Consider the following 23,064-nt stretch of genomic DNA (forward strand, 5'->3'; position numbering starts at 1 on the left):
CTGACCAAGCCTCGCTGCCCAATTGCCAGCTTCATTGGAACTGATGCGACTCGACATCTGGCAAAGCCTCATTGCACAGCTTCATTGTAACCGATGCAGTGGAATGCACTCCAATGCAGGACCTAGCATCACGACCCTCACAGGCTCTCACTACCGCCGTCGGATGATGCAAAGCCTCTCACTGCAATCCATGCACTTAGGACATAAGGTACTTTGTTCAGCAAGCCTACTATGGATCTTGTATCTGTTCCGCTCTCCATCATGATTGGTCTTAACTTGTGACTTTGTCCCGGTCCGGCGTAATCAGATAACCACAGTTGACACATTGTGCTTTTTAAGTACTATTTTGATCTAAAACTTAAAAATGTCATATCTCCTCTTCTACTAAGTGAATGTTTGTCATTTTGGTCTCAATTGGTTTGTTAAATTTGACCTTATTTTTTTAATTTATGTGGGATTTTTCTTGTGTTGTGTTTTCATTTTATTAATGTATGAAGTGCTGCATACATTCTTTACACCTTGCTTGTAAGTTAAACCTGATTGCTTTTGTGCCAGGCTACCAAGGGTTGATTTGACCTTTGCTTGTGTTTCACCCTGACAAGAATTGTGGTTGTTGCTTGAGTTTGGAGGGTTCCACCCCCTCAAGTAGTAACCCAATTTCATACACTCACAATAAGGCAACACTCAATATCACTGAGCCTCTAAACTAAAGTTGAGGGCACTATTTGATTTTAATATTTTTATTTTCTAAAACTGTGTTGATCTTTGTAATCCCTGTATTCTTAGTGGCCATACCGATACAGCTACTGCTTACCACGTTTGCACACCACCGCTGTGAAAATTCCAGTAGTCAAACAAATTTTGTAAAAACCAAAGAATGTCCATTCAAATATTTTCAGATACGGTTTTTATACTAATAATTGGCCAAAATCAAAAAGAAAATCTGAAAAATTTCTTTGAAATGAATAGAAGCAATTATCAATAAATGCATATATTAAAAGCAGCTCAACGTGATCTAAAAACACGGCTTACACCAACTTGGTCATATAAATAATACAAAGACGTGTGTTTTTTCTGTAGCGTGCACTACATACACATTGTGATCTGGTCAAGATAGAATCGCCAGGAGCACGCGCCCGTTAAGCAGGGTGCATCAGCTAGTGCGGGTGCCTCCTGTGCAGATTATGTATACCTCAAGCTGAGGCAAATAGAATAACATACATACGTCTACGACAATAACATTTCAGTGCACATTATAATTTAACAGGACAAGGAGCTGCATAGTATGATATAAAATGAAAATGTTGATGATGTATGTTTGACCTTACTACAAATGTTTGAGGGCATCAAATTTGAGCATTGAGGGGCAATTAATATTAACAATGATTCCAAATCTAGGGACATATTTTGAACAATGTGTATGCTTCTGAAAGGCAGCCAGCAAATGTTATTTTACATCTCGGCGTGTCTTTAAACATTTGATATGCCTCATCCTTTAGTGGTCTTTGGACCCAGCAAGTTAAAAAATGCTCTTGCTGTTCAGACGAACAAATCTGAAACAAAAACATTAGTATGTTATGTTATTTCCCCATTGATCTTCTGACATTTTTATTCGACACACACTTCATGCTACAAAAAATCAAATAAATAAAAATGAAAACACACATCAACATGCCTCCCTATTGCCAGTTGTCTGTTTGAAGTCTCTCTGGGATATGTGTGGGCGCTGTAGCATCTGCCGCACCCCAACTTCCAGCGCCTGCGTTGCTTTGTTTGCTCATTGGGCTGCTGATGGTGGGAGCAGGTTTGATGTTCCATCTGTGTGGCGTTTCATCTCCCAGTGGGCCAGGTCAATTGGTAAGGCGAATTAATAGTTGTTTATGATGCGAGGCCTCAGGCCTATGCAGTAGGCAGCACTAGAAAGGAGCCCTTTGCTGCTTCTTGTACCAAAGCACAATGAATATGGGTGGGGTGAAGGGGGTGGAGGATGGGGGTGGGAGTGGGCGACGCTGCTGCATATTTCCCAGTGCTGGTAAAGTGCACATGGACAGAGTCGGGATGATTTTCTGGGGCCTGCCTGGCCAGAACCCCAGCTCTAGCTCATGAATAGCTATCAGAAAGAGAATCCGGTTGGTTAATTCTCTATTCCAGCTTCGTATACAATTGAATTGAGAAAGACTTCTATTTACGTGATTCCTATGAAAAATGAAGAAAACTCTGTATTACTTAGTGGGTGTCCCAACAAATCACTTGTGTGAAGCACAGTCTTTTATTCAGTAGCAGCAAAGACATTATATATGCTTCACATAGAAAAAGGTGCATCATGCAAGATGTACACCAGGCTGCCTGCCAAGGTATGTGGGTCTTTCGAAGCAGTGGCAAATAATTTCTTCTGAAAGCTCTCTGAATATGAACAAAGGCTCAAGTAAACCACTGTCTACTGATGTGTAGCAAGTGACAGAACATACTGTCACTCAACAGGTGTTGCTTTATTGAAGGATGTGCAGTGCCATGAGGATAGGTCCCTGCCATCTGCGTCTTACCCCCTCCATTCCCCAGCCTTTACGTCACCCTTTCCATGCCTTGCTGTTTCGGATGCTCATACAGCTGCAAGCACAGGTGGGGGATTACAAGTGCATTCGGACTATCCATCGATGACAAGCAGCCGAGCTCCACAGGCAATCGATCACTGTCTGCTAGCTTCGGGGATGTTCACCCAGCTCGTGGACGAAAGCACATCAATATGGCAACCTTTTCAAAAGGACACAGTTGTGCCTTAAATTAGTTTCTTTATTAAGATATCATCTGAATGCACCCATCTTGTAATTAATTAGGAGTTCATGAAGTGGATTGAATTACCAGCAATGTTAATGAAGTAATTGTCTCATACATAGCTGGGTACCACAACGACAGGGGCAATGCAAGCTTCCTTGACATACAGAACAAGAATATCATGACAGCAGACATGGAAGCTGCGATGACACGAAAAGGCTACTGTATCACAGCAGCAGGAGAAGCCATGCTCCCACAAGGCAGAAAGAAAGTAGACAGCAGCCCTGCAAGTTTTCTGGGCACAGACCAGGCTTATCGTAGATTCAGCAGCAGCCGCGGTCGGTAGGGGAGTACCTGCCGGGGCGGTGACGTGGGGAGGGGGAGGGGCAGGGTGGGGGTTAGTAATGTATGAATAATGGAGGTTTGCTGGTAAGTAAACATTTAAATAAATCAAACGAATTTTGTTGCGCGCACTGCATCCCCAAATGCAATGCCCCCTACCGACTGCGGCTGGTCAGCAGTTATTTTGTGGTATATACCGTGCCACCCCGAGACGCACCCACGGACCCTTCTGCTGCAACTCCTGCAAGTTCACCTGCATCCGGACCTGCACTACTCCAGCACCAACCAAGACCAAGACGAGCAACGGCAGCAGCCACCTGAAATGCATCCTGCTCAACACCCGCTCCGTCCACAGACACACCGTCGAGCTCTGGAACCTGCTCGACACAACCTCACCAGACGTCGCCTTCCTCACGGAAACCTGGAGGAACGCCTCTTCAGCACCCGACATCGCCATCGCCATCCCAGACGGCTACAAGATCATCCGAAGGGACCGCATCAACCAGACCGGAGGAGGCATTGCCATCATCCACAGGAACACCATCCGCATCACGACCAACACCGACGACACCCTCGCACCCGCCGAGCACCTGCACTTCCAGGTCCACATCAACCCCAAGACCACCCTCAGAGGCACCCTCATCTACAGACCCCCGGGACCACGCACACAATTCAGCGAAGATATCGCCGACTTCATCAGCCCGCACGCCCTCCCCTCCGCTGACTATATCCTCCTCGGGGACCTCAACTTCCACCTGGAGAACAACAACGACCGCAACACCACCACCCTGCTGGACAACAACGCAAACCTCGGACTCAAGCAACTGGTGACCACCCCCACCCACTACGCCGGACACACACTCGACCCCGTCTTCTCATCCGGCAAGGACATCGCCTTCAGCCACGCCACCGGACTCCACTGGACGGACCACAGCTGCGTTCACTTCAGCTTCAGAAGTACCACGACCCACCACCACCAGCAACAGGTTGCACGCAGAAGCTGGAACAAGATCACAGCCGACCAGCTCGCGACCTCCCTGAGTTTGAACCCTCCCACCAGCACAACGAACCCAAGCCAGGCGGCCACCAACCTCGCGAAGTGGATCAGCAACTGCGCAGATGACCTCGCCCCTCTGAAAACCCCGCCTAGCAGACCCGGTAGCAAGAAAGCCCCATGGTTCACCGACGAACTCAAGAGCTCCAAGATGAACTGCCGAGCCCTTGAGAGAACCTGGCGCAGAGACCCAACACCGGACAACATGACTGCCCTCAAGCTCGCCACCCGAAAGCACCACTAACTCATCCACACCACCAAGAAAACCGCATTCAAGGAACGACTGGACAACAACGCACACAACAGCAAGAAACTCTTCAACACCGTTGAAGAGCTCTCCAACCCCAACGCCAGAAACAACAACATCACCCCTTCGCAAGACCTCTGCAACTCCCTCGCCTCCTACTTCCACAACAAGATCGCGGACATACACAACAGCTTCAGCACTCAACCGACGCACGCCACGACCGAACCACCGCCCCCCACCACCGCCCTCCGCGCCTGGACCCCGATCAGCACCGAAGACACCGTCCGCACGATGAACTCCATCCACTCCGGATCTCCTACCGACCCCTGCCCTCACCACGTCTTCAACAGGGCCGACGCTGTCATCGCACCCCACCTGCGGGACATCATCAACACCTCCTTCGACACCGCTACCTTCCCAGAGAGCTGGAAGCACGCCGAACTCAGCGCTCTACTAAAGAAGCCATCAACCGACCCCACCGACCTCAAGAACTACCGCCCCATCTCGCTGCTCCCGTTTCCTACTAAGGTCATCGAGAAGACCGTCAACAAGCAGCTGGCCGCCTTCCTCGAGACGAACGGATCCCTCGACCTCTCGCAGTCTGGCTTCCGGGCCAACCACAGCACCGAGACCGCCCTGATCGCAGCCACCGACGACATCCGAACACTGCTTGACAACGGAGAAACAGCAGCCCTCATCCTCCTAGACCTCTCAGCGGCCTTCGACACTGTCTGCCACCGTACGCTAGTGCAGCGACTCAGCAACGTCGGAATCCAGGAGAAGGCACGGGATTGGATCATCTCCTTCCTCGCCGGAAGGACACAGAGAGTCCGCCTCCCCCCGTTCAGATCAGAAGCAACCAAAGTCATCTGCGGCGATCCTCAAGGCCCCTCGCTCAGTCCAACCCTCTTCAACGTCTACATGAGCCCCCTCGCAGACATCGCACGCCAGCACATTCTCTCCCTCACCAACGACCCCGCCACCGCCAGAGCCAACCTTCACGAAGGGATGAAAGAGGTAGCCGAATGGATGAAGATCAGCCGCCTGAAACTGAACTCGGACAAGACGGAAGTCCTCATCCTGGGATCCTCACCCTCCGCCTGGGACGACTCCTGGTGGCCCCCCGCCCTAGGCAGCGCACCCAAACCAACAGACCACGCACGCAACCTGGGCTTCATCCTGGACTCCTCCCTCTCCATGACCAGACAAGTCAACGCCGTCTCCTCGTCGTGCTTCAACATCCTGCGAATGCTACGAAAGATCTTCCGGTGGATCCCCACCGAGACCAGGAAGACGGTCACCCAGGCCCTCATCACCAGCCGTCTGGACTACGGCAACTCCCTCTACGCCGGAACCACCGCCAAACTCCAGAAGAGACTCCAGCGGATCCAGAACGCCTCAGCACGACTCATCCTGGACATCCCCCGTCGCAGCCACATCTCCGGTCACCTGAGAGACCTGCACTGGCTCCCGGTCAACAAGAGAATCACCTTCCGACTCCTCACTCACGCACACAAAGCCCTACACAACCAAGGCCCAGGATACCTCAACAGCCGCCTCAACTTCTACGCGCCCAGACGCCAGCTTCGATCGACCGGCCACGCCCTCGCCGCCGTCCCCCGCATCCGAAGGGCCACCACAGGAGGGCGGTCCTTCTCCTACCTCGCCGCCAAGACATGGAACTCCCTCCCGACCCACCTCCGCCTGACCCAGGACCACCTCGCCTTCAGGAAGCAACTCAAGACCTGGCTGTTCGAGCAGTAGCGGACCCCCCTCCCCTAGCGCCTTGAGACCCTCTGGGTGAGTAGTGCGTTATACAAATGCTTGATTGATTGATTGATTGATTGATTGATATAACGACACCTAACGGCGGCAATAGTTCAAGCTTCCCTCACAAATATAATAACGAAGTCATTGCTACAGCAATTCAAGCTTCTCTCACACAGTGAATAGGACATCAAGGATATCAGCAGTGTAACCATCCCGGACACCGAACAAGCATACTAGAGACAATGCAAGCTACATCCTTAGAGATATGAAGCTGGTGGGGGCAAAGTGTAAAAATTGGCAAGGATTTTTTTTTTTAAAAAGGGCAAAAACATAACATGCAAAACAAGAATTGTCAATGGCATCCACAAGCAGTTATCTGCTGTGGTGGGAACCTAGTCTATTCCCTTCAGAGATTCACTGAGGCTCAAGAAGCAAGAAGGGCATGGATACCGAAACACTGACAGTTATCACACACATTCTCCCAATCCATCATCTGACGTTTGCAGCCATTATTTCAAAAACAGTATCGATATTCACAAGAATTCATATTAATTAAAAAATGTACATCATTCCCCAAGTTGACCTGACTTCATTTATACGTGGAGGTCAGTAGGCATCACCTCAGGATTCAGCTACTGCATCCCAAACTACAGACAGGTAGCCACCACTTTGGGCCTTGGTAAAGGGATTTAGGGGAGGTGTGTGTTAAATTAAATGATGTCTCGTAGACAAGTCGTGTAGAAAACACATTATTGGTTTATTCATCAGGTTACAGGTTCAAATGTAAGTTAAAGGATGATAGTAAGATCCATAATATGCCCCACCAGGAGCAGCCTCCTTGCTACTCAGCCCACCCGCTCCAACTGATTTCTCCTCAAGCACAAACACTCTGAACATTCCAATGACATCACCATTTGCTGAGCAGCAAGGCAGAGAACAAGAATAGGGAGGATGCATAAACCAACAAGTAGATTATAACACAATCTCCTTGAGTCTACAGTGAAAGCGTGAGACCATCTTAGGTTTATTTATTTATTTAAAACGTTTTGTATAGCGCGAATAAGACCCTTGGGTATCAGAGCGCTTTACAGTGAGTGAGGTAGATGAGATACAATCAAGCATATTCCAACAGATACAGTTTTCTACAATAGAACTATGTCAGGTTAAGTAACGTCAAAAAGTACAGCTCAGTAGAACAGAATACACAGTTACCATGGTCTAACGTGGAGCTTCAAAACGAATAGACTCGTCTATGGAAGGTATTTGCTCATTAGAAAAGTTTTTAATTCCCTCTTGAATGAATCTGTGTGTGTTATTTTTCTAATGTTTGGTGGGAGAGAGTTCCAGATTCTGGGTGCTGCTCCTGAGAAAGCTCTATCATAGGTTTTCTTCTTCCGGAAGATGGGTGGTTTCAGTACTAATTCCCTGGCACTTCTCGCTGGTCTGCTTCCTCCCGATAGTTCAATTTTCTGGGCCAGGTAGCTAGGTGTCCTGTAGTGAAGTGCTTTGTGGGTGATATATGCCATTTTTAGTTGAATTCTGACTTTGTACGGTAACCAGTTTAATGCTTTCAAGTGTGGAGAGATATGGTCGAACTTTCTCGACCCGGTGATCATTCTTGCGGCTGCGTTGAGGCATGCTTTTAGTGGGGCTGTGGAGATTTTGGGTAAGCCGGCTAAAGTTGTGCAGCCATATTCAATCCTCGTGATTACCAAGGATTGGATTGCTAGTTTAAGATCCGCCTGAGAGATGTAAGATTTCATTCTTCTGATGTAGTTCAAATGGTAACGGGCACTTTTTGCCATTGCTTTGATGTGAGTTTTCATGTCAAGGTTCTCATCAAGTGTGATTCCAAGCGATTTCGCTGACTCAACTAGCGTGGGGGTGCAGTTGAGCGCCGTGATCATTTTTGACCATTCCTTAGACTCTGTGCGTTTTTTTAGCGGTGAGATTAGTAGGAATTCTGTTTTCTGGGTGTTTAGCTTCAGATGATTGCTTGTTAACCATTGTAATGTTGATTGTAAAGCCTCGTTCATTATCTTGATGTCTTCCAGAGATGCAATTTTAATGTATAGTTGTGTGTCATCCGCGTACATATGAAAGGCTATTTTTGAATTTCGAAGAATTTCCATGAGCGGTTCCACATACAGGTTAAACAATGAAGGAGATAATGTCGATCCTTGGGGAACTCCAATCGTGTTAGGACATGAAGTCGATAATTTTTGGTTGATCAGGAATCTTTGCGTTCTATTTTTGAGGAAGGAATCAAACCATTTCAAGACAGTGCCCGATATTCCCATCCTGTCCTGGAGTCTGTTCAGCAATTTTACATGGTTTACCATGTCAAATGCAGAGGACAGGTCTAGGAGGTTGAGTAGACATGATCTTTTTTGGTCTAGGGCCTGTAGAGCATTGTCGACTATATGTAGGATTGCTGTTTCTGTGCTGTGACCTGTTCTGAAACCCGATTGGCATTCATCCAATAGGGAGAAATTGTCTATGTGCTCGCTAAGTTGTTTTTGTACACATTTCTCTATTAGCTTGGCCAGAATAGGGATGTTGGTCACAGGGCGAAAGTTATTCGGATCAGCTGGGTTCGCAGTCGGTTTTTTGATAATGGGGACTACCTGTCTGGTTTTTAGACAATCTGGAAGAATCCCTTGTGAGAGAGAGGCGTTAATAATTTTTGTCCATATAGGAATCAAGATGTGGCTGATTTCTTTCGTGAATTTTGATGGGAGATGGTCATTATAATGGTTATTAGGTTTGGTGTCTACTAGCATTTTGGTGATGTTAGTCTGGTCCAACAACTTGAATGTATCCCAGTGGGCCTTATTTTTCGTCTCGACCTCTTTAGTTATTGTGTTGGTAGAGTTGGTGTTGTTTGTTCTTGGTCTTTGGGAGTCAAGTATGTCCGCTGCTCTCCTAAGCTCTTTTTTCTATGAATTGGCTTTGTTGGTGAAGAAATTTGAGAATTCATCGCAGCTTAGCTGTGTTTTTGTGATTTCTTGTGAGGATTTGGCACATTTGTTGGATTGTTGTTTTCAAATTTCAAAAAGTTTCCGTGGTCTGTTTTTGGCGAGATCTAGTTCTGCTCTTATAAATTCTTTTTTGGTGTTGAGGATCTTCTTATTGTATTCTTTTCTGGTTTTTCTGAGAGTTTTCAGTTCGGGAGAGGATGGGTGTTGTCTCCATTTTCTCTCTGCTTGTCTCAATTTCCTTCTTTCCTCATTCAGTGTACCGTTAAACCATGGGTTTTTGTCTTTCTCTGTGATTTTTTTCAGTTTCAGGGGCATAGTGGAATTCACTATATCCTTTATTGAATTAGTGTAGTGGTCTGTTAGGTCATTCACATTCTGCAAGTTGTTAGGTGGGTGCAGGTCCTTCTTGCATCTATCTATTAGGAGTTCCAAGTTCGTTTCTCTTGTGCCCCGTATCCATTTTTTTATTTTGTTTGGTTTTGAGTGTTTATTCGTTTTCCATGTAGGAATCAGGAAGGTTATGGCATGGTGATCCGACCAGTCGCAAGGTTCAATTGGATTGACGTGTTCTCTTTTTTTGAGATTATCCAATCCAACATAGCTCCTTTCGAATGAGTTGGCAGTCTGCATGCTTGCACTAGGTTTAGCTCAGTTAAGAACTCTTTAAGAGTGTTGACCTGTTTGTCATTATTGTCATTCCAATGCAGATTAAAATCTCCTAAGAATATATTATTTGCGTCGGTGTTAGAGTTTGACGTAATGATCTCCATTAGTTGTTCAATAAAAGAGATATTGTTACCTGGTGGGTGATAAATTGCATGTAAGTTGCAACTAGGGTTGTTAGCCGATCTCATATTTAGACCTAAGTATTCACAGGATTTGAGTGTTTCCGATTGGATTTGGTTTACTTCTATGTTAGAGCGGTGTATGCAGGCTAAGCCGCCTCCTGTTTTTTTAGGTCTATCCAGTCTTACAATGTTATATGAAGGGGGCACTAGTAAGTCCATGACCGGCGATGATGATTCCGTTAGCCATGTTTCCGTGAGGATTGTTAACTCAATTTCCTTGTTAATGATGATGTCCGCTATGTCTGATGCGTGTTTAGTAGCAGATCTACAGTTGATCAGAAGACCTTTTAGTGAATTCCCAATGTTGTTTAAGTTTTGGTTTTGCGGTTCGGTGTTTATATGTATTTGTTGTAGGTTGTTAAAGTTGAGTTTCCCATCATTCTGTCTTGATGTTCTATTGGTATTGATCTGTACTGTTTTGATTACCTCCCCTATCCTGCCGTCCATTTCCTCATACTCCCGAAGTAATGATAGGGTTTCTTCTTCAGTTAAGTCATTGCGTTTCCTGTCTGGTCGATTACGCCTGTTTAATAATGGTATCGCAGTCTCCTTATTCTTTCTTTGTGCGTTATACATTAAATCTATGATGTGCTCAATTTTCTTGTGGGTGCTGTCTTCATGTAGTTTTTCCATCTCATGCAAAGATCTTGTCGTGACTTGTGCCATTTTGTCCATTTTTGTTTGAAGTTCTTCGATTTCTCTCAGGGTCTGGGGTTGTGTGTTGCGTTTGTTCCCCTGTTTTATTCGAGATTGATAATTTGTTTTCCTCTTTTTTGGTTCTGAACTCTTCATCTGGGTCTTCTTCTTTTTGAAATAGGTTCCCCCTTATCCAAAAGCATAGTGAGATTGTCTGCAGGAATCCCATGAATTACAGTCTGAAAGGGTCTTGTGATCAAGGCTACTCAGACTCCAGCAAAAAATCATGGTAGGGAACCCGAGGAACACAGGAAAAGAAAGTGACAGAGATATGACAGCTGTACAGTGAGAATAGACTTATCTCCTTACAAATCGTTTTGGCATTGAAGCATTAAAAGGGGTTGTATGACAGAACCATGCATGCATTTATTTTGCATGCCTTAACAAAGAGGTCTTTACTACGACTGCGTCTTTAAAATGCATGGCTTTACAATACATTTTGTTGTCGATGCATTATTTGTAAAGGCATATGTGGTAAAGGTTGCATCCAAATATGGCACGTTAGTCCGCATGCATTTACAACACATGCCATTACAACGCGGTTGTTAAAACGACTGCGTTGTTACATTGCATATCTTTACAACACAAGTCAGAACAACAACTTGCTGTAGTGGGCGCTGGATGCTGGAATAGTGTCATTTACTATTCCAACTCAAGTCTGTGCAACAGTAGGGAAGGTGTTGGATTTTAAATCCAACACCTTCTGCCCCCTACAACGCAAGTCGTTATTCCAACTTGCATTGTAATGGTATGCAATGTAACAACACGGTCGTTGTAACAACCGGGTTGCAATGGCTTGCATTGTCTCGCATGTGTGGTAAACAATGTTTACCATTGCATCCCAGCCCCCCGCCCTTCTGCCCTGAGCCCCAAAACCCAGCCTTGAGTCCTGAAAACAACCCTGTCCACAGCCCTTAAAACACCTCACCCCCACCGGCCGGAACCCTAAAACCAGCCCCCAGCCCTAAAACCGATCCCAAACACAGCTCTGAAAACACCACAGCCTCCCGCCTGTGCCCAAAAACTGCCCCAGGCCTAAAAACTACCCCAACCACCCCTCCTTGGGCCCTAAAATCCGAAAACAGAAAGCTACTTACCAAGCTGCGTCCCGATCTTTCCCGTTCCTCCCAATTAGCAGCGGGCCGAGAACTCCGCTCCGCTGGATGATCTTGCAGAGTTTTGCCTACTCCCCGTTCTGCTGAGAATGCAAAACTCAGACTCCACAGCGGAGTGGAGTTCAGCCCCAGGCTCCACAGTAAATAGCTTCCCACGTCAACCCCTCCTAATAAATATTTTTAAAAATAAAGAAGATAAAAAAAACACACTTACCTCTATTGCGGTGTCTCCGGGTTGCCCTCCTCCCCCTCACCGTGGTCTCTCCTGCAGAAACTCCTACATCAGACGTACATCGTGGTAGGACTGCGCATGCGCACGCAGTCCTAAAAGATGTACCACTGACATAGGGGTTTGCAGAAGAGACCATGGCGAGGAGGTTGAGGGCAGCCCAGAAACGCAGCGATAGAGGTAAGTGTTTTTTTTTCTCCTTTATTTGTTTTTTAAAAATATTTACACGTAACATGCTTGGCGTTTCCTCTCGGGCCACTTCACAGTGCTAGGTGGCATGACGCAGGCCGGCAGGGGTGGCGCACGTTTGTGATGAAGATCGGAGATCTGTTCGATGATGCGGTGAGGCAGGTCTGTTGTTTGTCACTTGCAGCCCAGAGTTTAGCTGCAGTAACTATGGGGGTGAGAGACAGAGGTAAGGTGACCAAGAAGGCTGAAGGGCTAATGTAAGGGGGTTACTGACATTTTCGCAAGTGTCGAGCTATGTACAGATGGCGGCGTGACCTTGATGAACATCTAGAAAGGTTAACTTACAAATGCAGCTCAATACTGCTGGAATCAATGACCTGTGAAGCAAACACACTCAGACTGGGGGGAGGGAGGAGGCGTGGGGCAGAGTTACATTCAAACTAGGCCAGCTCCGCCCGTGCCTACTCCCAATCTTGTCTGGACAGGAAGTCCTTCTCCAACACCTCCCACCCTCGTCCATTCCTCTCAGTCTAGACCGCTGACTGCATTTGCCATGTATATGCCTTTACTCCTGTCACAACGAAAAGTGTTGTAAAGGCATGCACGGTAACCGCATATGTGTGGTAGAGGCAGGCATGGTAACGCTTGCATTGTTACAGCACACGTAGTTCAGTCTGCTTAGTCAATGCCGCTTTCTATTGAAAATACATTCTCAAGCTTGAGTCATACGCAAAACAGACAGTATATACTTTGCTTTAGCCAATTTTTTTTCTTACGAAGGTGGTAGCATAGGCTAACTTAGATGCATAAAACACACAATACAGCATGTGAAAAAGTAGTGAATGTTTTAATCCACCTATAAGTATTAAATGTGAGGAACGCTAAAACTTGTGGAGAGTTGGCATACAACACTACTGTAATCTTGTGCAAATGTATTTCCCCAGGGGCACATTAGTAAGTAGATGAAGGAGTACTGAAAGATAGAATGTTTTGGGCAAACACACAAAAAGGACATTAACAGGGAGGGAAGAGCACAATGCCATGAATGCAGTGCTTTAATTGAGGTGAAATGGCGGGGTTCTAAAAAGTGATGCAGTCAAAAAAGCAGAACTAAGAATCATTAACAAGAAGTGTGATCTACATAATTAATGGTGTGGCTTAAAAGCTTTATACTAAAATCATGTGTCTCATACTTGGCTAATATTTGGGTGCCTCTGTATGCGTTTACAGACATATCACGCAAACACAAGAATACACCGTATACAAGTCCGACCTGCTGGCTTTGCCAATGCTTGTTAGCTGTATCAGATAACGAGTAATGTCCTATTACTTACCGGTAATCTTCATTACTCCGGGTCCCGTTGTCTTCGTCTCCTTCATAACTAATGAGATAGTCCTATCTCGCATACAGAAAAGAGAATGAAGGAATGCTGGACCTACCCCTCCCTCTCCCTCTGGGAGTACATGAGCGTACAGGTCCCAGCATTCCTCCTGACAATACCAAGCCCAGATGAAGGCCGGCAAGTCAGGGAGGGTGGGAGGGAAGCCATGAAGGGGACGAGGACAAGGGACCGGGAGTAATGAAGATTACCGGTAAGTAATAGGACATTACCCCCGGGTCCCTCTAGTCCTCGTCCCCTTCATAACTAATGAGAAATACCAAAGCAGCATCCGGCCTTCAACAACAACAAACCACCAGAACCAAATCAAATGCAAAAAAGTCAGGGATTTATTGAACAGGAGACACAAGAAATTCAGGAGCACCCAGCATTCAGCACACCCAAATCAAAATTAACATCATCCCCCAACAGATTCTGAAGACAATAATGACTAATAAAGGTAGTAGAGGACGCCCAAGTGGCTGCCCGACAGATCTCAGAAAGGGGAACACCACCAACCTCAGCCCAGGAAGCAGCCATCCCACGGGTAGATCTCCCTTGAACCCCCGCAGGAGGAGGAGACCCAGAAACAGAGTAAGCCAAAGCAATGACCTGCTTTAGCCAGCGACCAATGGATGCCGAAGAAGCCTTCCCCCGTGAGAAGAAACCCCAAAGGAAACAAAAAGGGAGTCAGACTTCCAAAAACTGGCAGTGCGGTCCAAGTAGACACGCAAAGCCCTGCACACGTCCAGCAAAGACCAAGGAGGATCCCCAGGAGTGTCCAGGTCAGACCCCAAGGCAGGCAACACCAACTCTTGAGAACGGTGATACTAGGAAGAAACCTTCGGAACTAAGGCAAAATCCAAACGGAGAACCACCCCATCCGCTGAAAAAGACAAAAAGGGTTCCCGGGCCATCAAGGCCCCCAACTCCCCCAAGCGACGGGCAGAAGTGATAGCCACAAGAAAAACCACTTTGAGAGTCACAAACTACACATCCACCTCAGACAGAGGCTCAAATGGAGGGGACACCATAGTGCGAAGAACCAAAGGCAGATCCCATGAAGGAAAGGAAGGGCGCACCACCGGACGAGACAGAGAAAAACTCCTAAGAAGATGTGAAACCAGATGCACGACATCAGACAAATTCCCCCAAGGGGTACGGAAAGCCCGAACAGCGGCCCACTGAGCATGCAAAGTGGAAACAGCCAAACCTTTCTCAAAACCCTCCCAAAGGAACTGCAACACCACCTGCAAAGGGCACCCCAAATGGGACACATCATGAGCCAAACACCATCGGCGAAAATCACCCCAATGACGGTCATAAGCCCTGAGAGTAGAAGGGCGAATGGGAACCCTGAAGAGCCACCGCTAAATGCTCAGGAAAACCCCGCAGACGCCAACCCTGCCTCTCAACATCCACACCTATATAAGCTGAATATAACAATAACACCGACAGACGCAACCTCCGAAGAGACAGCGATGAAGCAGACCTGAGGGGGGAAGGAGACAGAGGAAGAAACCAGGGACCCCGCACAGCCAACAACCGCAGAGTCGGAAACCAAGACCTCCGTGGCCAAAACGGAACCACAACAACCACCACCCGATCCTCCCGACACAGGCACGACAAAAACCTGGGAATCAGGGCCAGAGGAGGGAAGACATAGAGGAGTTTGGACAGCCAAGGAACGGTCAGGGCATCCACCCCCCAGAAACCCTCCTGATGATCCCGGGAGCAGAACCAGGGCAGCTGGGCATTAAGCCGGGAAGGAAAGAGGTCGAGAAATGGAAGTAAGTCCAAACCTCCTGCAAACAAGCCGAAAAGCCACCGGAGTCAGAGACAACTCCAGAGAGGCGGGGAAACAACGTCTGAGGGCATCCGCCGCCCGGTTGTTCACACCCCGAATATGAACCGCCGACAGAGACAACAGATGACCCTCCCCCCAACAGAACAAGGGGAGCACCACCGAGTTCAGGGAGGAGGAGCAGACACCCCCTGATGATGCAGGTATGCAACCGTAACTGTGTTGTCCGACCTCACTACCACATGGCGATTGAGCAACTGAACCCAGAAACCCATCACCGCCCGGTGAACAGCAGACAGTTCCCTCCAATTGAACGAACGGCGACTCTCCGGAAGGGACCAACGACCCTGTAGGGACAGGGAACCCAAGGTCGCGCCCCACCCCAAAGAGCTGGCATCCGTAGTCACGACCACTGGAGAGGAAGGCTGCAGAGGCAGACCCTGTGACAAATGGGCCAACACCGTCCACCAAAGAAGGGCAGCGAGGACCGAAGGGGACACAGGAAGAAGACAATCCAGGTCGCGACACACAGGATCCCAACGAGACAGAAGGTACAACCACAGAGGACGGAGGTGAAAATAAGCCCAGGCCACAGTAAACACAGTCGCCGCCATGAGCCCCAGAAGATGCAACCAGAGGCGAACAGGAAAGGAACAGCCCTCCAAGAACCGCCGAGCTAGAGACACCAATGTCAAGACCCGAGGCACGGGCAGGAACACCCTGCAGAGATCCGTCCGAAACTGGGCCCGATGAAAACCAGGTCCTGGGAGGGAGACAGCTGACACTTGGGGAGTTTCAGAAGAAATCCGTGACCCCTCAACACAGAGCACACCACCCCTTGAGCCTCCAACAACAGGGACCGAGATGGGGCATGGATCAACCAATCGTCGAGGTAAGGGTACAACAGGAGACCGCGAAGTTGCAGAACAGCCACCACCGGGGCCACCACCTTGGTAAACACACGAGGAGCAAACCTCAGGCCGAACGGAAGGACCTGAAACTGGAAGTGACGCCCCTGAACACAAAACCTCAGGAAGCGACGGGATAGGGGATGAACCGGACATGAAAGTATGCGTCCTGAAGATCGAGGGTGCACATAAAATGGCCTGGGACCACAAAAGGGATCACTCTCTGAAGAGTCTCCATACGAAAAGGCAGACGAACCACCCAAGTGTTCAGGGTTTTCAGATCCAGAACCAGGCGGAACCCCCCTGTCACCTTGGGAACCAGGAAAATCCGAGAATAATACCCTAGCCCCACCTCTAGAGGAGGAACCTCCTGAATTGCACCCTTCCGGAGAAGAGAATCGATCTCCTGAGACAGCTCGGACCTTTTGGACAGACAGGACGGCCAAGGAGTTGGACGTATCCCCGAGTCCGGAGGAGGACTGGAGAACTCGATGACATGACTCATGCGAATGATGTCCAACACCCAAGCGTCTGAACAAGACTGGAGTCACACCGGCAAGGAAGAATCGCAGCCGACCTCCTACCAATGATCCAGGATCCAAAGCCATATAGTCAGGAACGCAGCTTGGGAGGGGGGGACGTAGCCTTCCTATCCCGACCCGTCTGGAAGAAAGCCTCCCCCGACCCCCAGAAAACTGCCTACGAGAGGAAGGCCGAAAAAAAGGCTTAGGCCTAGAGGAAACAGCAACAGCAGAGGCATTCTTAAAAGAAGAAGAATGTTTCTTTTCTTTAAGCAATCTATGCAACTTATCCTCCAACTCCCCCCCCAAACATCATTGTCCCCTTGAACGGCATACGCAAAGCACAAGCCTTCTGGGCAGAGTCTGTCTTCCAGTCCCGCAAGACAAGATTGCGACGAGCAGCCACACAGGCCCCACCGGAAAGGGCAGAGGACCGCACCACATCAAAGGACACATCCGAGAGGAACTCCACTTGTCTCTCAATATGCTCCTGAAGACCGGAACAGTCAGTGGAGTCATCCATGGACTGGTACAGGGACTTGAGATCCAAAAGCAAGGACTGCGAAACATAAGTTCCATAGATGCCAGCTCTCAATGCCAAATGCGAACCAGAATTCACCTTTTTGAGGGAGGAATCAACCTTCTTGTCAACCGGATCCTTAAACACAGCATCCTTAGCCAAGGATGTGCAACCAACCAGGCTGGCCACAAAGGAGTCAATAGGAATGTAGTCCGGCAGATCCGTAGCCATATCCTGCAAAGGGTAAAGTTTCGCCATAAAACGAGGAAGCAAGATCCGATCGGGATCCACCCACTCCCTTTGCAGGACATCTCTAATAAAAGGATGAACAGGCACATCCACAGTGGCCGAGCACTGAAATTGGCGCAACAAGGGACCACTAGACGTGCTAGGAGCCTCATCATCCGGAAACCCCATGTTCGATTTGACATGTTTCAGCAGCCCAGCCAACATGTCCTTATCAACGTACTTCCCCTTGTGCTCAGAGTCCCCCAACCACTCAGCAGCACCATCAGAGGAATCAGAAGATACCGGACCTGCGCCCTTTGATCGAGCACCATCACCTCTCATCTCACCAAGAGACGCCCTGATGAGATACTTAAGCCTGGCATCATCGCACCCCCTGTGACGCCGAGACCTGGCAGGAGAAGGGGAGGACGAGGAATCCGAGTAAGATGACGGCTCTTCCTGGAATGCTTCCCCATGCTGACAGAGACCCGGGAGGGAGACAGTCCCAGCAACACAGCCCAAACAGAAACAGCAAACGGCCCCAGGAATGGTCCAAGAAAAATGAGAAGAGCACCAGCAGCAAAAGGGCACAAAAACAAATCCTACAGGAGAAATGAGGCACTAGCAACAGCCGCTATGCGGTACTCACACCGCGGGCTCCTAAATCCTCCACAGCGAAGGAGCCCGCCACGCACTGCCCGACTTCCGTCTCACCAACAAACCCGAAAGACAGGCAACTTGACCCAGAAGGCGGAACCACAGGAATCCGCCTTCTGCCTTCCGCCTTCCGCACGTCGCCGCGCCCCACCTCGGCAAAGCCCGGCAAGACAGGAGGGGCGGCCAGAAGACCCCAGCATCAAAATCCAGGAAGCAGAGCAGCAAAGGGGCATGAACCACACCCCCCAAGCCCGGCAGGGAGGGTGAGGCACTGGAACACGAAGGATACTCGCCCAGCAGCACCCACGTAAGTACCAGCAAAGACAGGAGCGACCAAGCTCCTGCAAAGTTCAAAAACTGTGGAGACAGAAAAAAGAACAGGAGGAATGCTGGGACCTGTACGCTTATGTACTCCCACAGTGAGGGGAGGGGTAGGTCCAGCATTCCTTCGTTCTTTTTTCTGTATGCGAGATAGGACTTTCTCATTAGTTTTAAAGGGGACGAGGACTAGAGGGACCTCAGGGTAATGCCAAAGATTTTGTTTTGAAGTATTGGAACTGAAATTGTGTCAATTATGTGAATATGAGACTGTGAAATAAACATTACTTAGGTCGGTGAAAGGGAGAGTGGCCTTTGGAGCAGTGGAATCATTTTGGGGTATGCTGCCAGATCCAGGATACGGCAGCTGTTATTAAGCTGGATCTGAGTTTCGGATTGGGTGCTATGAAATATTCCATATTTGTCCTGCTGCACTATGCTGACACTGAGTTGGTGCAGGGAGCTTTCTTATTTTCTCTTCCAGCTGGGCCCAAAACAAAGGCCAGATTTAACGAGTCATCAGCCCTTCTTTTGTTTAAGTATCATTCTGCCTGGGAGCTATCTGGGGACTAACACCTAGATGACAGTGCAATGAAAGGAAACAACTGCGCACATTAATGTATCTGTGATTTGGAGACCGGTTTTGACTTAATTCATATGCAAGAAAGTCATATGTATCTCTCTGTATGAGTAATTAGACAAAAAAGGATTTCCAAAGCACCACTTTTTTTTATTTATTTCAGAGCGCTACTCATCCCAATATAGAGTGCCAGAATGCTTTACATCAAACTTACACATTATACAGAGACAATAAATCAGAAAAGTGTTTAAACCATGTAAATGAATTGTTAGATAAGACATTGAAGGTTACATGGTTTAGAAGTCACATATCATCCATACTGTCAGCCATTTTATGTTAAGAGTAAACTATTGGAGGACAAAACAAAATCAGGATTTATATTGTAAACACAGTGGTTCGAGATGTCTGTACTAACAAGACTTGTGACTGATTTAGAGTTTGGCGTATAGGTTGGCCATCATAAACGTGACGGATATCCTGTCCACCTTATTACAAGTGCTATAGGGTATAATGCACTTGTCAAAAGGAAGATGGGATATCCATCACATTTGCGACAGAGTAACCCATTTGTCAAACTCTAAACTAAGCTCTTTATTACTACCCACACGTAGAGGTAAGTGTTTTAGCAACCGTAGAATAACAACAGATTGAGAAAAAACAATAAGGTTCTAAACACATGCCTTGTAGTTTGCAGATAGCTCATTGATGCTGGGTCACAGCTCACTGTTTTTTTCATTAGAAGGATTGCAACATGTGACCTGCAAGTAACAAAAGGATCCCTGTGGAAAACGTAGTTACTCGTTGTCAGACCTGACATCACTGGTGTGGTTTTCCCACACTTGTTTGCAGTCCAGCCTCCTATTTTTGCTGATCTCATTTTTGTTGGCCTTAGGACTCTGTGCACTTTACCACTGCTAACCAGTGCTTAAGTACCTCTCTAACCTTTAAACATAGTAACATTGGCTTACAGTCAATTGGCATATTTAATTTTACTTGTAAGTCCCTACAAATTAAATGCCACTAGACCTGGCTTGGCAGTTCAGGGTGGGCTGTTTCCATGGGGAGTCGGGTCAAGACTGATTTACACATGGATAGGTCCAATCTTGGGTGGCATAGTGAGCACAAAAAAAAGATGAACTAATCCCAAAGCTGTGGTGAATGTTTGATTTGTTCAGCATTCTGTCCATCACCTGTTATTTTTGCTTTTTTTATTCTAAATGGGAAGGGTATGCCCAGATGTGGGTTCTGTGTTCACTGTGCCACTGTATTCAAGCTAGCCTGGCTGATGAGGGGTGATACCCAAAAACCAGCCCCGGGATGCTTTTTTCCAGTCCAGGCAGGCCCTGTCCTGGCAGTTTGGACTTGAATATTCCCATGGGGAGCAGGGTCAAGACTGATTTGCATTTGGCCCGGTCCAAACTAGGGTGGTGTGGTAAGCAAAAAAATTATGTATTAAACCCAGATCTGTGACTGGGGGTGAATGTTTGATTTGTTTATCATTCTGTCCATCATCTCTTCTTTTTTCTACTAGCGGGCCTGCAGCACTCATTGTGACACCCATTTTACTCGTCTTTTAAACATGTTTCAAGTCTGCCATTGCAGCCTGTGTTTGCAGTTTTAAACTGCCAATTCCACCTAGCAAAATTAACCTTTTGCCAGTCCTAAACGTTCCTTTTTAATACATATAAGTCACCCTTGGAGTAGGCTGTTAACAGCCTACATTCAGCAAGGTGCAGTGTATTTGAAAAGTTGAACATGTACTTTTAACATTTACATGTCTTGGTAATGAAAAACTCTTAAATTCATTTTACACTAATGCAAGGCCTACTTCTCCTATTGTATAAAATTGTTTTAACATTACGTTTAATAAGTGATAACTTTCAATTGGGAGCAGGTAGGAATGTTGAGTTTGGTGTGTAAAGAATTGTAATTTAAAGTCCTCTTTAATGGTAAAGTCTAATTCAAGATAAAAAAATTTATTTTGGGTGATCGCTCTTTTAAAAACAAAAACCATTACACCAAATGACATTTTTAAATAGTACTACTACATATAAACACATAAAATCATTGGCAGAATATTACAAAGTTAATCTATAAGGTACTTTTGTGCGTCAACTTTTTAAAATTTCATTTAAAACGAAGGTTTAAAAAGTTAATGTCTTTCTAACATCCTTGTTATTAAACAGCATTTAACTCTTCGAGATTTTCTGGTTGTCCGATAGTTTTTATAAATCTTTTTCACTCTCCACAGAATGTCAACCGATTTCCTTTAAAAACACATTTAAAAGTTTCACCCCCCCTGCATACTGGGGGATTGAGGTTCGCCGTGCCAGGTGATTATAGCTTCTCTACGTGCTCGTATATTCAAACTATTCAGTAGTGAATTTAATAGTGACTCCCGTTCCTTTAATAACTTAGGGCATACGCAGAAAATGTGTTGAATAGATTCATCTTTGTATCCGCATAGTCTGCAATCTCGATTTTCCAATTTATCCTTCCATGCTGGGATTAAGTCTTTTGTTTCTCACATGCCCAGACGCAGCCTCATAAATTGATGTTTTAGGGTAAGTGAGAAATAGGCTGATAAATATTCCTGAGGCTTCCTTTTCCCACATGAATTTATTACAGTCCAGGCATGCCGTCTTTGCAGTAAGGTATTCTCATTGTTGAGTGCAACAAGGATTTTATTGTGATATTGATTCGTTTGTTGAACGGCTTTTTTCCTATGCTGAGATTCCAAATATCTTGGGCAGAGAGGTCCTTTATCACCTGGTTTAAGTAACTACCCCAGGATCCTTGCAGTTTCTTTTCTTTTTGTCTTTCTATTTCTTTCCAGCATAGGTGATTTATGGTTCCGCTTGCAGAAGCATGCAACCTCCAGCATAATTTTATGAATGCCCCTTTGCTGCAAAATTACTGATTTAATAAGCCATCCTCTAGCTGCACCTAAGCAGGCAATGCACTTTGTTGGATCTGGAAGACTTTTTTATAGACTTTTGTTTGTATTTTATTCAAGGCCGGGATATCACATCCTTTTATTATTTCAGTGCCATAGGTTACTGTTGGCATTAACTGTGCCCTTTGTAAAAACAAATAGCTAGCAACCAGACAGCTGGATAGGAAAATAATTCACTTCATATATAGACTCATCAATATTTTACATAATCACAAAATAGAATTAAAACATTTCTAAACATGTGATACGATTTCCAACGGTCGGGAGACGCCAGCGGCTACATCCAGCCCGTCCGCGACCCTATCTCGATCTACCTCGCCAGAGCTCGAGTAAAGGAAATACCAGCTTCCAGAATACGCTGCACGAACCGGTTTTCAAAAGTGGGAACTATTTTCTTTCCGCACTCGGAAGTATTGACGCAGAGAGACTACGATTCTTTAACTCGAACTATACCTTGGAAGTGCATATCATAGGAAAGTATTTTAAACGGCTGACCGAATGGAGAATTAATGGTAGAAAAAGGATCGGGGAAAATACAAATTTATTGACATAAATTGACATCTCTTGTCTGAGCATAAGTGGAGTGCTTTATTTGAATACGAAATACTTTGACCCCGGGAAGTCGTATTCCTTTTTTATTCCTTTTTCTTTCAAAATCATTACAGTATAACCTTGTGGCTCCTGAAGAAGGCGTTTTTGGAAACGCCGAAACGCGCGTCGAACAGAATTAGTTTTGCCACGTTTTATGTTTTTGTAAATATGTGTTTTTCTATACTTTAGGATTTGGAAGGAACTTTGGCTATTTACAGTTGAAAGTCTATTCCATTTGTCTAGTTGTATATTTTAAATACAAATTGGTACAGGAAGATTTTATGAATTGTGGGTTTCACTCACTCACCTTGTTTTATTTACTGTGACACAATAAATTCTTTTTGTGTTATATACATGTG

This window comes from Lissotriton helveticus, chromosome 3_1, assembly GCF_964261635.1.
Source record: "Lissotriton helveticus chromosome 3_1, aLisHel1.1, whole genome shotgun sequence".
Lineage (NCBI taxonomy): Eukaryota > Metazoa > Chordata > Amphibia > Caudata > Salamandridae > Lissotriton > Lissotriton helveticus.